Raw genomic sequence first — 13,404 nt, 5'->3', positions numbered from 1 at the left:
TTTTATTTATAAAACCCACTATCTTTCTTATTCCATCTTACCTAACCAAACGCTATTTTTTTTATTCCCAGAAATAATCTAATTTTCATCCAAACGCAAAATTGATCTAATCCCCGCTTATACCTCAATTTATACCTATTCCTGGAATAGTCACTTTTTGCTTATTCTCGAACCAAACGATACCTTTAGAGTTTGAAAGTATGCTTTTTAAATTTTAGTAATTGTTGACAACGAAAATAAGCATGCATCGAAAATACGAAGTGCCTAAGATTTTGGCGTAAAGCCAAAAGTACTTCAGTGTTTATTTTGGTATCACGCCTAAACACACCCATTAAAGGCGCGCCCATTTAATTTGAGTCATTCAAGATTAAAATGATCACAATCGAAGGTGAGAAGTTAGAAAGAAGAAGAGAAAAGAGGGGTGACAAATTGCAGGAATTACTTCGACAATTGTAACATGCGCTTACAAAAAAAGATGCACCCCTCCTGAAAAAGAGATCCGAATTTCATCTCAGACACAATCTATACATTGCATCCGAGCAGTAGCCATAACGTATCCTAGGAATAGCTATAGCTTAATCGTCGTCTTCTTTCAGCCACTGTTTCTATCGACAACGACAGCCCACGAGTGTCATCCAACCATCACCGGCCCACCTCATCCTCACTAGCAAATGCACCTTGTTTTTCCTTCTTGGATCACCACTGCATGACAGTCTTGTTACTGCAACTTCCGCCTAGACCAATACCGTAGCCTTATGCCTTTGGCTACTATGTAGGGCTAACAAATGAGCAAGCCGGCTCGTGTTCGACTCACATTCGGCTTGGTATTCAGCTCGCTCGAGCTTGACTCGACATTAAAGGAGCCCAGCTTGAACAGAACAAAAAATTCAAAATTTATTCCAAGCCGAACTTAAGTATTACCGGGCTCATTCGAATTAGGCTCGAAAAGATCCATATATATATATATATATATATATATATATATATATATATATATATATATATATATATATATATATATATATATATAGAGTGAGGCTACTATACTATCGGAAGCACGGAGCCTTCCATGCTTCCAGCTTGTTTTCGATGGTAAGACTTTCGAATTGTCGACCGGCTCCGTTAAATTTGATCTAGAGTATTTGAAGTACTTAGAATAATTTATGATTTTACGATATCATTTGCCCCTAGTGAACGAAGGGGCTAAAATCAACGGGCGCTGAAAATAAAAATCTTACAAAATGTAATAATATGACATTAAAATTAAATCAAGATGTTGATCTTGTTTTATATAGTATAAAGAATTTCTATCAAAATTTCACGTGATTTGGATATTTCTACACCGCTTAAACTTGCAAATGGCTCACTACGCCATTGAAATTTTATTGATTTTGAGCCCATTTGCGATCCTAGGCAATGATATGGAAAATAATAAAATTTATTTTCTAGATACTCCAAATACTCTAGATTCAAGTTTAACGGAGCGATCGACGATTCGAAAGTCGCAACATCGAAAACGAGCTGGAAGCACGGAAGGCTATGTGCTGTCGATAGCATAGTGCGCCTCACACACTCCTCTCTCTCTCTCTCTTCTCTCTCTCTCTGCTCCTATATATATATATTATATATATATAGAGTTTGTGCTGGTATGCTTATGGAAAGCACGGAGGCCTCCGTGCTTCAAGTTGGTTTTCGATGTTCGGACTTTCGAATCGACGATCGGTTCCGTTAGAGTTGATCTAGAGTATTTGAAGTACCTAGAAAATAAAATTTTGCCATTTTTCGATATCATTTGCCTAGTGATCAAAGGGGCTCAAAATCAATAATTTTAATGGCCGTGGTGAGCCGGTTGCAAGTTTAACGGTGTAGAAATATCCAAATCACGTGAAATTTTGATAGAAAATTATTTATACTATATAAAATAATATCAATATCTTTGATCTAAATTTTTAATGTCATATCATTACATTTTGTGAGATTTTTATTTTCAGCCGTTGATTTTTAGCTCCTTCGATCACTAGGCAAATGATATCGAAAAATCGCAAAATTTATTTTCTAGGTACTTCAAATACTCTAGATCAAGTCTAACAGAGCCGATCGCCAATTCAAAAGTCACGGAGGCCTCCGTGCTTCCATAAGCATACTAGCCGCACTCTCTCTCTCTCTCTCTCTCTCTCTCTATATATATAGTTCGGCTAGGATACTATCGATAGCACCAAGGGTTTGGTACACTACAAAAAATATGACATTTAAGGACCCTTTTTTGATCAGCTAGAAACACTTTTAAATGTCCCTAAAAAACCTATCGACGCATTACAAAGCGTCAGCAAAAGCGTCAACAAATAAAGAGTCGCCACGTATTTACTGACGCTTTAACAAAGCGTCGGTAAAATATTTTTCGACGCTTTTAAGTGTCGTGGAATAAAAATGTTCTGACGCTAAAAAGTGTCAAGAATATAAAATAAATTCTTGACCCTTCTAAGCATCATTATGTTGAAAAGCTTTAATGCCATATTTTCAATTTCCTGACGCTTCCAAGTGTCAGGAATTCCCTCAATTCCCCAACGCTTTGAAGCGTCAGGAATTTCTGATGCTTTGAAACGTCCTGTCATTGTTCTTAATTTCTAACTCTTCAAAATTCATCAGAAATTTATCTTTTCCTGATTGTTTTCTTTTTTTTTTTAATTTTGGTTGCATCTAACAAATATTTCAACATATTAATAAAAAAATTATTTATCTATTTATATATCAATAAAGTTGATCAAAATAACCAAAATTGACTATGATAGCACTGAAAAATATGAGTTTACATTCATAGCGAGTGTACTATATCTACGCAACAAAATTATTCATGAGATAACAATCCGTTTACATACAAAAAAAATTACTTAATTAAAAATCCATGCAAACTCATGCCATAGCATATTAAATGTCTACATGAACAAAATTACAAAAAAGGGCTCTAAGGATACCTTGTGGAGATTCTGTAGCAAGTTCAGCAGCTTCCTTGTAACACATTGGACCTTTGCAAATCGCAATGTTCGAGTGTTTGATCTGTGTTCCGAATTTTTCTAGGTATTCTGGAGGGTCGTTGACAGTGTTCCGACCTATGGCTCACATCCCGAGAATCGAGGTCTAATACTTAGTACTGAAATCTCTAAAGTGAAGAATTTAGGCTGCTCTCCGGTTGGACTCTGCAGAGCAGAGTATCGGTACAGCATTGAGCTGGTACCGGAATGGGAGGTGGTACCGGTACAGTATCGGGCTTGTACCGGTATCAAGTGTAATTTTCTGCGAACCCGAGGCTCGGGTTTGCCTGTACAATAACTTGTACCGGTACTCTTTCCTGATGGTACCGGTACGCAGTGCTGCGTGTAGTCTTGAAGTTTTTGAGGGATCTCTTTGTAATTATAGCAACTCTATATATTTCCCCACACCCTTTGGTTGGGGCTTTTGTGCTGCAACAGAGAAGGAGGAGAGGTGAGTTTTCTTTCCATTTTCCTTGGTTTTTTCCCTCTTTTTTCTTGGGTTTTTAGAGGTTTGATCGTCCTCTTTTGCTCCTTTTTGCATCTTGGTGGCATTTCCACCATGGGAGAAGGCTTGGAGCTTGGTTTGAAGCTTGTTGGAGGAAAGATTTCTAACCCTAACTCACTCCTAACTTGGTTTGGAGCTTCTAAAGAGGTTAGTAGCTTTGATCTACCTTTTGATTCATGTTTTGGGAGATTTTTGTGTTGGAAACCTAGAAATGAGAAATCTAGGGTTTTAATTGGGGTTTCTTGATGTGAGGCTTTTGAGTTGGAATTGATGGGTGTAGAACACTCTTATAGGTTGGATTTGAAGCTTTCTAACTTCGATTTGGGCTTTGATCAAGTTCTTCTTGACCCAAGGTATATTTACACTTTTGTATGTGTAATTTTTGAAGTAGTTGTTTTGTAGCTTTTAACCCCTTTAGAATTTCTCTTAGGGTGCTAGAAGTTTGGGGGACAATTTCGTTCGAAGGAACGAAAAGGGTTCGAAGTGCTTCCGGTGGGTTTGACCTCGCCGGAATGGGTGAACTCCCCCTATGTCTTCCTTATGGTTTTAAGATATATTTAGATGCTTATTCATACTTAATATGACATGCTAGAATTTATGAAAACATGATACATATATATTATGCATAGTTAAATTTGATACTCTATATAGTAGAGGCTTATTTGTGAACTTGTGCATGAACTAGCACTATTTGATGAATTCTCTCTTATGCAACCATAGAAAGCATGTTAAAGCATGAATGATGGTATAACTCTTAGGGGGTATCTAGTGAATGGCTTAGCAAAGTGATTATTTCACATGATGAACCATATACTTGTGTAGACATGGACATGTGACATTGTGACCTAGTGGAAAAAAAAGGGCTAAACGTGAACCTAAGCATGTTGCATTTAACCTAGTGGGATGCCTAGGGCTTGATATTATGACATTGTATTGACTTTGAGATCGATAGCATAACAACATGGCTTTGGCATGTGAAATGAACGAGACTTAGCAATTATTTGCTTGTTGAGATGTACTTGTATAGGCAAGGTAAAATTTGACATTAGGACATAAGTGCATGTTAGGGACTATATAAAGCTAAGTTTGATAAATCTAATATAGTTGAACAACTAGTATATGATATAGTGATATTGCTTACGATCTAGAGATCGGTAATTGCATTCCATGTAGTAGACATGAGGATAGTGAATGGAATGCCCTTGGGCGAATGACAAGTTGAATAATTGCATGTGGCATTAATTGGATGTAAGCACTTGCATGATAGTTTAATACTCCATGAAGTGGAGGCATTGGTAGAAAGATATATGCATGGCATGCATCATGAGCATTGTGAATATCTTGTAGTACTTATACATATGACAAGAAAGTGTCTCCCCTAGCTTATAGTGGAATAGGGTAAGTGTGAACTCTCTTTTGAGACTTGAACATTAGAGAACTATCCTAGAGAGAATAATGACAAGAGTTATGTGCTTATGAACTAGTGACTTTTACTTGACATAGTAAACATGAACGTCATGTAGTGACATTTGAGTTAGTAAATGACAAACCTTGACATTATGGTACTATATTGGACCCTTAGGGTCGTTGCTACTTTGTCATGCCCCGGGACCTAGCGGAAGCCCGCCCGGCGCGTGCCAAGACCCGCCGTATGTTTAAAACATATAAGGCGTTTAGGACAAAACGATAAATAAGACGATAAAAGAGAACATCTAGAAGCATCAGAGCGAAGTATATCTAGAAGATACAATAAGGGAAGAGAACATAAAAGTAAGTCTACTAAGAAGAAACATGAAGTAGTACAACTGAGTCTCAAAAATAAATGTGCTAGAAAGGTACATAGGTGGTGTCACGACCCGGGACCGACGGAGGCCCTCCTGGTAGCGCGCCCAGACCCGCCATATGTCTACACATATAAGGCGTCTATAATAGAAGCAGAAGTAAAAGCAATAAATATAGCAAAAGGAAAGAACAACAACTAATGATATCAGAGCAGTATGATTCTATCATCTCTAGCAATAGTAAAAGAAACATAACTAAATAATAAAAGTAACCATGAAGTAGTACAATATCTATCTCAAAGTACAAAACGGGTGGTCTCTAGTATACTGGTACAACTCTCAACCTCTCACAAAAAGTAACAAAGAGAGGTGGGCCACCTATCGAACGATCCCTCGGCGAAGAACACTAGCCCGAGGCGATACCCTTTCCGCGATCCCTGGGCTCCCCCTGCGTGGAAGGCTGTAATACACTGAACTTTTGCAAATTGCGGAGTTCGAGTATGTGGAATGGTGTGTGGATCACTCCTACATGTTCTAAAAGGTTAGAACAAGTGTTTGGATAAGTTAGAGGATGTTTGGAATGCAAGAAGTGAGAAAGTGCATTGAACTGGCGAAAATCAGCCTTTTCTGCTTGCTGTACCGGTACAGCCGCAATGGTGTACCGGTACACAGTGGCATTTCGTGGCAGCAAGGCTATTTTGGTCTTTTCACATTTTGATCCCTATCTAACACCCCCAGCACGACTCCAGGAGCACTGTGGAAGGGTCTGGAGTCCAGAGAAGGGTTCTCCCATTTTTCTCTTTCTCTCTCTCTAGGGTTTTTCTCTCTCTAGAGAAAAGTCGCCGTTTTGCACCGTTGTCGTCGCCGAGCTCGCCCTTCGCTGTTTGGGAGTGTTGCAGAGCCTACGTGGACGTGTGAGGGAGTGTTTTGGAGAGCTTTTCACAGCTCTGGACCAGTTGTTCACTGGTTGGAAGCTTAATAGAGGTAATCGACTCATCTTTTCCATGATCGACGTTCTATTAGTCGAATCGAGTATTGCTTTCAAGATTTTGTTCCCTGCTGTTTTAACCTGAGATTTCAGCATGTAAAAATGAGTTAACTAGCTGTGAATGAACCCCCTTAGATCAGGGATAAGCTATGTTGAAGCTTAGTAGCAATAATTAGTTCTTTTTGAAGCTAAATTAGAACTAATTGCACTTATTTGCTCGAATTGATGCAATTTCGGGATTATTTCTTCGCAGCAGGTCTTCGAGCCTCGTTGAGCTGAACTTGTACTCTTAGAAGTTGGTTTGGAAGGTATTCTAACCTGAGGTAAGCAGGGATTTCAGTTAGAAAACTGAATTCGCAAGATTCCGACTATATTTGCTATTATATGATGATTTTGATGTCGTATTGGTGTTGATCGCAGCGGGAGTTCGACTGACCTTTGGGTCATCCTTGGTTGGCTTTGGGAAGCCTTTAGAGACTTAATTGAAGGTACTAAAGTGAACCAAAACAGCGATTTATGTTGCTACTTGATACGAGATGTGATTTGAGCCGAAATCGGACATTTCGGCCGTAGATCTAATCCGATCTTGACGTTTGTTTTTCAGCAGCATTGGGGCTTCGTTGAGCCGTTTGTGGGACTTCTTGTGGATAGTTGGAGCCTAGTACTAGGTGGGTCGGACCTAACCAGAGCAAGTGAAACTCCCCTATGTTCTATATGTAATATAGAAATGATCTTATTGTGCTTATGTGAATGATAAAGAGCTTGACTTTCGTCATCATATTGTTGAACATATTCGAAATGAAGTCTCTATAAGTATTTACATTTATAGTCAATTCAGTTGAATGACTTATGAACAAGTGTAGGATGCACTTTAAAGTAGAGAACAATGATATTCTCCTGACTCTCATATAGAGAACTATGACATGCTCATGACTATGTTGATAGTGCCATACTAGTGGAAAGATTATAATGCTATGTGATTTAGCTTTACCCTTACATGTTTACAATCTAGTGGATACTAGCTTTGTTTACTATTTGTGTATTGATATTCCGATCAGAGGATCGAGGGTTCTGAACTTTGTATGTGAAAATATGAAAATTGAGACATGTGGATAATGGACTTTGCTTGCTTGCCATCGTGCTCATTCGCACACGCTTGTGAGGGTAGCTCCCTACAAGCCGGCACTCCGGAGTTGGCCTACGCGACAGTTGCTCGCCCGTGCGGGATTGGGTGCCGAAGTGGATTGCCGTGGGGAGTGTGTACTACCACGGGGCCATTAGGCGCGGCGCAAGCTGGACTACCTTGGGTAGGTCCCTGTGAATGAAAGGATAGTATTCAATGAAAAAGGACAGTAATGAATGCTTATTACTTAAAGTGTACAGTAGTCACTTTCATGTTCGTGCTTATATTCATGCTTATGTTCATGATTATAGAAATTGCCATATCCCTATTATGCAAATGATTCATTACTGTAGAATGCTATTACATGTTGATTACATGCTTATTACTTGTTAGCATCATGCTTATAAATCATGTAATTATCGTTTTTGCTTTCAATTAGTACATCTTGAGCCTAGTGGTGTAATTCGCCGAGGCTGGCGGCTTACCCACTGGGAACTATTGTTTATAGTTCTCACGCCCTTTTTGGTGGTTGTTTTACAGAGCCTGTTACAGGAGAGGCTAGGGATCGTGGCAAGGGAGTCGCGCCTAGCTAGGGACTACTAGGAGCGTGCTAGTCGATCACCTTGTTGCTCGGGCTACAGCCGAGGGTGATGTCCCTATGTATAGATAGACCACCGTTGTATCTATTCTTTTGTTGACCCCATGATGTATATATACTTTGGACAGTCACTACTGTTGTGATACTTCGTTGATGGTTGAGATTTTGGGATTGTATACTCTTTGTTCTTTTGTTGATATATCGACTTGTACATTGCTCTGATATCAGGATAGGACTTTCTTTGCTTTACTTCCTATCGACTTGCTTTCTTCGTAGACGCCTTATATACTGCAGGTGTATGGCGGGTCTGTGCACGTACCGGATATGCTTCCGCTGGTACCCGGGCGTGACAAAGGCTCTGAAAAACATCGAGAAAAAGAGGGCGTGAGAACTATAATTTATAGTTCCCAGTGGGCAATTACTGACCTCAGCTCAATACATCACTAGGCCCCAAAGAAGGGTAAGTCAAAAGAGGGCAATAATAATGAATAAACTGCATTTATGAGAGCATAATTAAAATGCTAAGCTACTATATTGCAATTAAATATGGTGTTAAAAACAATGCACCTTTACTTTGTCACAATCAATATGTCTCTACATGGCTACAAGTAAGTGTCACAGTTCACTTATGAAGTTATAAGGATCATGCTTTATCATGGCAACAACGTATATTTGAATGCAATAAGCAACATCTCCTAGCATACTACATGTATGTATATATACTCAAGTGTCCGAAAATATGCTAGAAGCAAGTCCTAGTAATCCAACTACTACTCTCTATCTAGTAGTGATTATAACACACTCAATACTGTGTCGATTTCCATTTTTAATTAAGGTCCTACCAAAGGTAGTCCAGCTTGTGCCGCCTAAGTGCCTGTGGTAGCCCAACATCCCTACTCTTGGAATGTGTTCGTCCCACTCGACCCCGTAGGCTTCTCAATACCGCACGAGCGAACATAAGTCGCGTAGGCTAACTCCGGAGTGCCGGCTTGTAGGGAGCGACCCTCACAAGCATGTGCGAATGAGCACAAATGGCAAGCAAGCGTAGTCAACGTCTCAAGTATCCAATCATCATGTCTCTAACATAGTATAGTCACTAGCATCTCGAAGATCTAGTTCTATGTCACAAGTGAAGTTCCAACGTTCTCTAGGTCTAGTGCCCCTTTATGACACTTAGACATTCAATATTTAAGCATGTTCCACATTCGTCAATGGCCCTACCCACTAGGTTCACCCATGTCCCGAGCTCAATGCCGCTTGATGACATTAGCTCTCTAATTCACATGTCATTCTAATTTGATGCCCCTATATGACAATTTTGTTATCTTTTATGTCTCAAATAAACTTAGGTTTAAATGCATGAATCAAAGCTAATTTACACTATAAGGAATATGATCCAACATAAGAATGTTAAAAATCCCGCATAATCTTCCTATGCTATCCTCTACTACATAGAGATCCAAAATTTCATTACATGTAACATAGGCATTTTAAGCATTCCAAAAATCATAATAAATACATTTAGTATGAATATGCATGCTTTTCCAATTTACGAAACATATATCACCATATATGAGAATTTCTCATATTATAGGCTAGGTCAAACCCATCAAAATCGAAACCTTCGTTTCGCCGAACGGAGGTATCCACTAGCTTACTAGTACCCTAGAAACATCAAAAATAGGGTCACCCAAACGAAAAGAAGAGCAATTAGCTCAATCATTAACCATAAAGCAAAAAGGGTCAAAACTCACCTTAAGAGTAAAAATCCTCTCCTAAGCTCCAAAGGAGAGCTAGAATCCTTCCAATCCAAGCCCAAGGAAGGTTCTAAAGCAAAGAATCTTGCTCCAAAAGCTCTAGATTCGAAACGCCCAAAATAAACCCTAAGTTCTCATTCTAGGGTTCCATCTCAAAGAAAACTCCAAAATCCAAAACTAGAGGAAAGGATCGTGCCACTTACCTCTTAGAAACTTCAATCCAAGCCCAAAGTCCTCAAATTTCTAGGATCTCCCCTCCACCAAGCTCGAAACCCAAGCTCCAAGCTTCAACAATGGTGGAAATGCCTCCAACAAGCAAAAGGAGAGTTTAATCTCTTTAAAACCCAACAAAAAGAGATCAAAACCAAAGAGAGGCAAGGTGGGGCTCCTCTTACCTTGTCTCCCTGTGTTCTCAGCTCAGGGAAGGCCCCAAGGGCCGTGGGTGTTGATATAAGGAGGCTACAAAAGCAAAAACACCCCTACAGTCCAGACTGCACGAAAAATGCCCCCTTGTACCGGTACACGGGTCCTTGTACCGGTACAAGCCCCACGAAAAGCTTCAACCCGAGGCTCGGGTTGGGGGGGTTCAGCGGCCCTGTACCGGTACAAGCCCGGTGGCTGTACCGGTACAACTATCAACCTTGTACCGGTACAAGACCTCCAGATAGCTACCCGAGAGCTGGCCAAGAATCCGATTTTTCGGGTTTTGGTACACAGCTTTAAACCACAATTCTCGGGATATGAGCCATAGGTCGGAACACTGTCTACGACCCACCAGAAAGTCTGGAAGGACTCAGAGCACAGCTCGAACACTCGAACCTCGCAATTCGCAAAAGTCCAGTGTGCTACATTCACCCCTCCTAAAAAGGAGTTTCGTCCCCGAAACTCGAAAAAGACAAAGTACCTCAAGCCTCCATCTGAAAAAGATGGGGATAGCGCTCCCGTAGTGCCCTCTCCAACTCTCAAGTGGCCTCGCGCTTGTCGTGGTTGCTCCAAAGCACTTTCACGTAGGGAATCTCACGGTTCCGCAGCCTCTTTACCTCGCGAGCCAAAATCCTCAAAGGTTGCTCTTCAAAGCTCAGATCATCCCTCAGCTCCACTGGTGTAGCGTCCAACACGTGAGCCGGATCATGGATGTATCTCCGAAGGACCGATACATGAAACACATTGTGCACACCTGATAGGTTTGGCGGTAGAGCGAGTCGATACGCTACCGGGCCTACACGCTCCAAAACCTCATATGGTCCAATAAATAGGGGGCTCAACTTACCCCGGAATCCAAATCTTCTAATTCCTTTGGTCGGCGAGACTTTCAAGAACACATGGTCTCCAATCTGAAACTCCAAGTCTCGTCGACGCCGATCAGCATAGCTCTTCTGCCTACTCTGGGCTGTCAACAGTCGCTTCCTAGCAATGCGAACCTTGTCCTCTGCTTCCTGGAGCACATCTGGGCCTAAAGCCAATCTCTCGCCAACTTTACTCCAATGAAGGGGCGATCTACACTTCCGACCATAGAGTGCCTCGAACGGTGCCATCTGATGCTTGCTTGATAACTGTTGTTATAAGCAAACTCTGCCATCGGTAGATGCTGCGACCATCCTCCCTGGAAGTCAATCACGCAGGCTTGAAGCATGTCCTCGAGAGTCTGTATAGTACGCTCCGACTGCCCATCACTTTGGGGGTGGAAAGCGGTGCTGAAGTCCAAGTGCGTACCCAGAGCATCCTGTAAGCTCCTCCAAAAGTGGGATACAAAATGTGGATCTCGATCTGATACTATAGAAGTAGGTATCCCGTGCAATCGCACGATCTCGTCCAAGTAAACCTGTGCGAGTCTCTTACCAGTCCAAGTAGTGTGGATAGGTATGAAATGGGCCGATTTCGTCAGCCTATCCACAATCACCCAAATAGCATCGTGCCCGGCCCGTGAGCGAGGCAGTCCCGTCATAAAGTCCATGGTGATCTTCTCCCACTTCCACACTGGAATCGGTAGGCTCTGCAACTTTTCCACAGATACTCGGTGCTCAGCTTTCACCTGTTGGCAAGTTAAACATCTAGCAACAAACTCACCAACATCCTTCTTCATCCCGGGCCACCAATAAAGCAACTTCAAGTCCTTATACATCTCGGTGCCTCCTGGATGTATAGCATATGGTGCTCGGTGTGCTTCATGAAGAATGTCCTCTTTAATGCCCAAGTCCGCCGGTACACAAAGTCGTTCGCGGAAACGCATCAATCCATCTCCGTCTAAAGTGAAGTCACCGGTGCAACCATCAACCATCTTATCTCGAATCTTTTGCAATTCCACATCGGAGACTTGCTTTTTTTTAATCCTTTCCATAAGTGTAGGTTGCACCACCAAAGTCATCAGCCTCAAAGGTGTGTCAGGAGCCACCACCTCCAACTCCAACCGCTTCATTTGCTCGATCAACGGCAGTTGAGTCACCACAAACATCGCTAAGTTTTTCGTCGATTTCCGACTTAGCGCATCCGCCACCACGTTAGCCTTGCCCGGGTGGCAAAGAATTGTCAGGTCGTAATCCTTGAGTAGCTCCAACCATCTGCGTTGCCTCAGGTTCAACTCCTTCTGAGTGAATAAATACTTTAAGCTCTTATGATCCGTATATATTTTGCATCGCTCGCCGTATAAGTAGTGGCGCCATAGCTTCAATGCAAAGACCACGGCCGCCAACTCCAAGTCGTGAGTGGGGTAATTCTTTTCATAATCCTTCAATTGGCGAGATGCATACGCGATCACTTTCCCGTCCTGCATCAAAACACAGCCCAATCCGTTAAAAGTAGCATCACTATAAATCACATACCCTGTTCCAGCAGTCGGCAAGGTTAGGATCGGGGCGGTCGTCAATCTCTGCTTCAACTCTTGGAAGCTCCTTTCACACGCATCATTCCAGATAAACTTGGTGCCTTTGTGCGTGAGCATCGTGAGGGGAGTAGACAACTTTGCAAATCCCTCAACAAACCTTCGGTAGTAGCCGGCCAAACCAATGAAGCTCCGTATCTCGGTTACACTTGTCGGCCTCGGCCAATCCTTGATAGCTTCAATTTTCCTTGGATCCACTGCTATCCCTGATCCTAAAATCAAATGGCCTAAAAACGCCACCTCTCTAAGCCAAAACTCACACTTTTTCAACTTGGCGTAGAGCATCTTTTCCCGAAGCACTTGAAGTATAAGTCTCAAGTGTTCCTCGTGATCCGCATCACTTCAGGAATAGATCAAAATGTCGTCGATGAACATCACGACAAACCTGTTTAAATAAGGCTTGAAAACACGGTTCATTAAATCCATAAAAGCTGCTGGGGCATTAGTGAGCCCAAACGGCAAAACGGTAAACTCATAATGTCCATACCGTGTTCTAAAAGCCGTCTTCGACACATCCTAAGGCTTGATCTTCAACTGGTGATATCCCGACTGCAAGTCAATCTTGGAATATACGCAAGATCCCTGGAGCTGATCAAATAGATCATCAATCCTCGGTAATGGGTACTTGTTCTTGATCGTGACTTTATTAAGTTCATGATAGTCCACGCACAAGCGAAGTGATCCATCCTTTTTCTTCACAAACAAAACCGGTGCTCCCCAAGGCGACAACTCGGTCGCACAAAAC

At 41.6% G+C, this 13,404-nt stretch overlaps 1 long non-coding RNA gene across 2 annotated transcripts; it reads left to right on the top strand.

Moving 5' to 3' along the window:
* Positions 6,538 to 6,948, top strand: LOC109728547. Of its 2 annotated transcripts, none has more exons than XR_002220991.1 (3): positions 6,538 to 6,626; positions 6,724 to 6,791; positions 6,911 to 6,948. It is a non-coding gene; the product is annotated as an uncharacterized LOC109728547 (long non-coding RNA). The 2 variants fall into 2 exon arrangements; XR_002220992.1 differs by having other exon boundaries at positions 6,908 to 6,941.

The sequence above is a fragment of the Ananas comosus genome, linkage group 24 (assembly GCF_001540865.1).
Source record: "Ananas comosus cultivar F153 linkage group 24, ASM154086v1, whole genome shotgun sequence".
NCBI classification, from domain to species: Eukaryota; Viridiplantae; Streptophyta; class Magnoliopsida; order Poales; family Bromeliaceae; genus Ananas; species Ananas comosus.
This window is presented reverse-complemented; position numbering and strand designations above follow the sequence as displayed.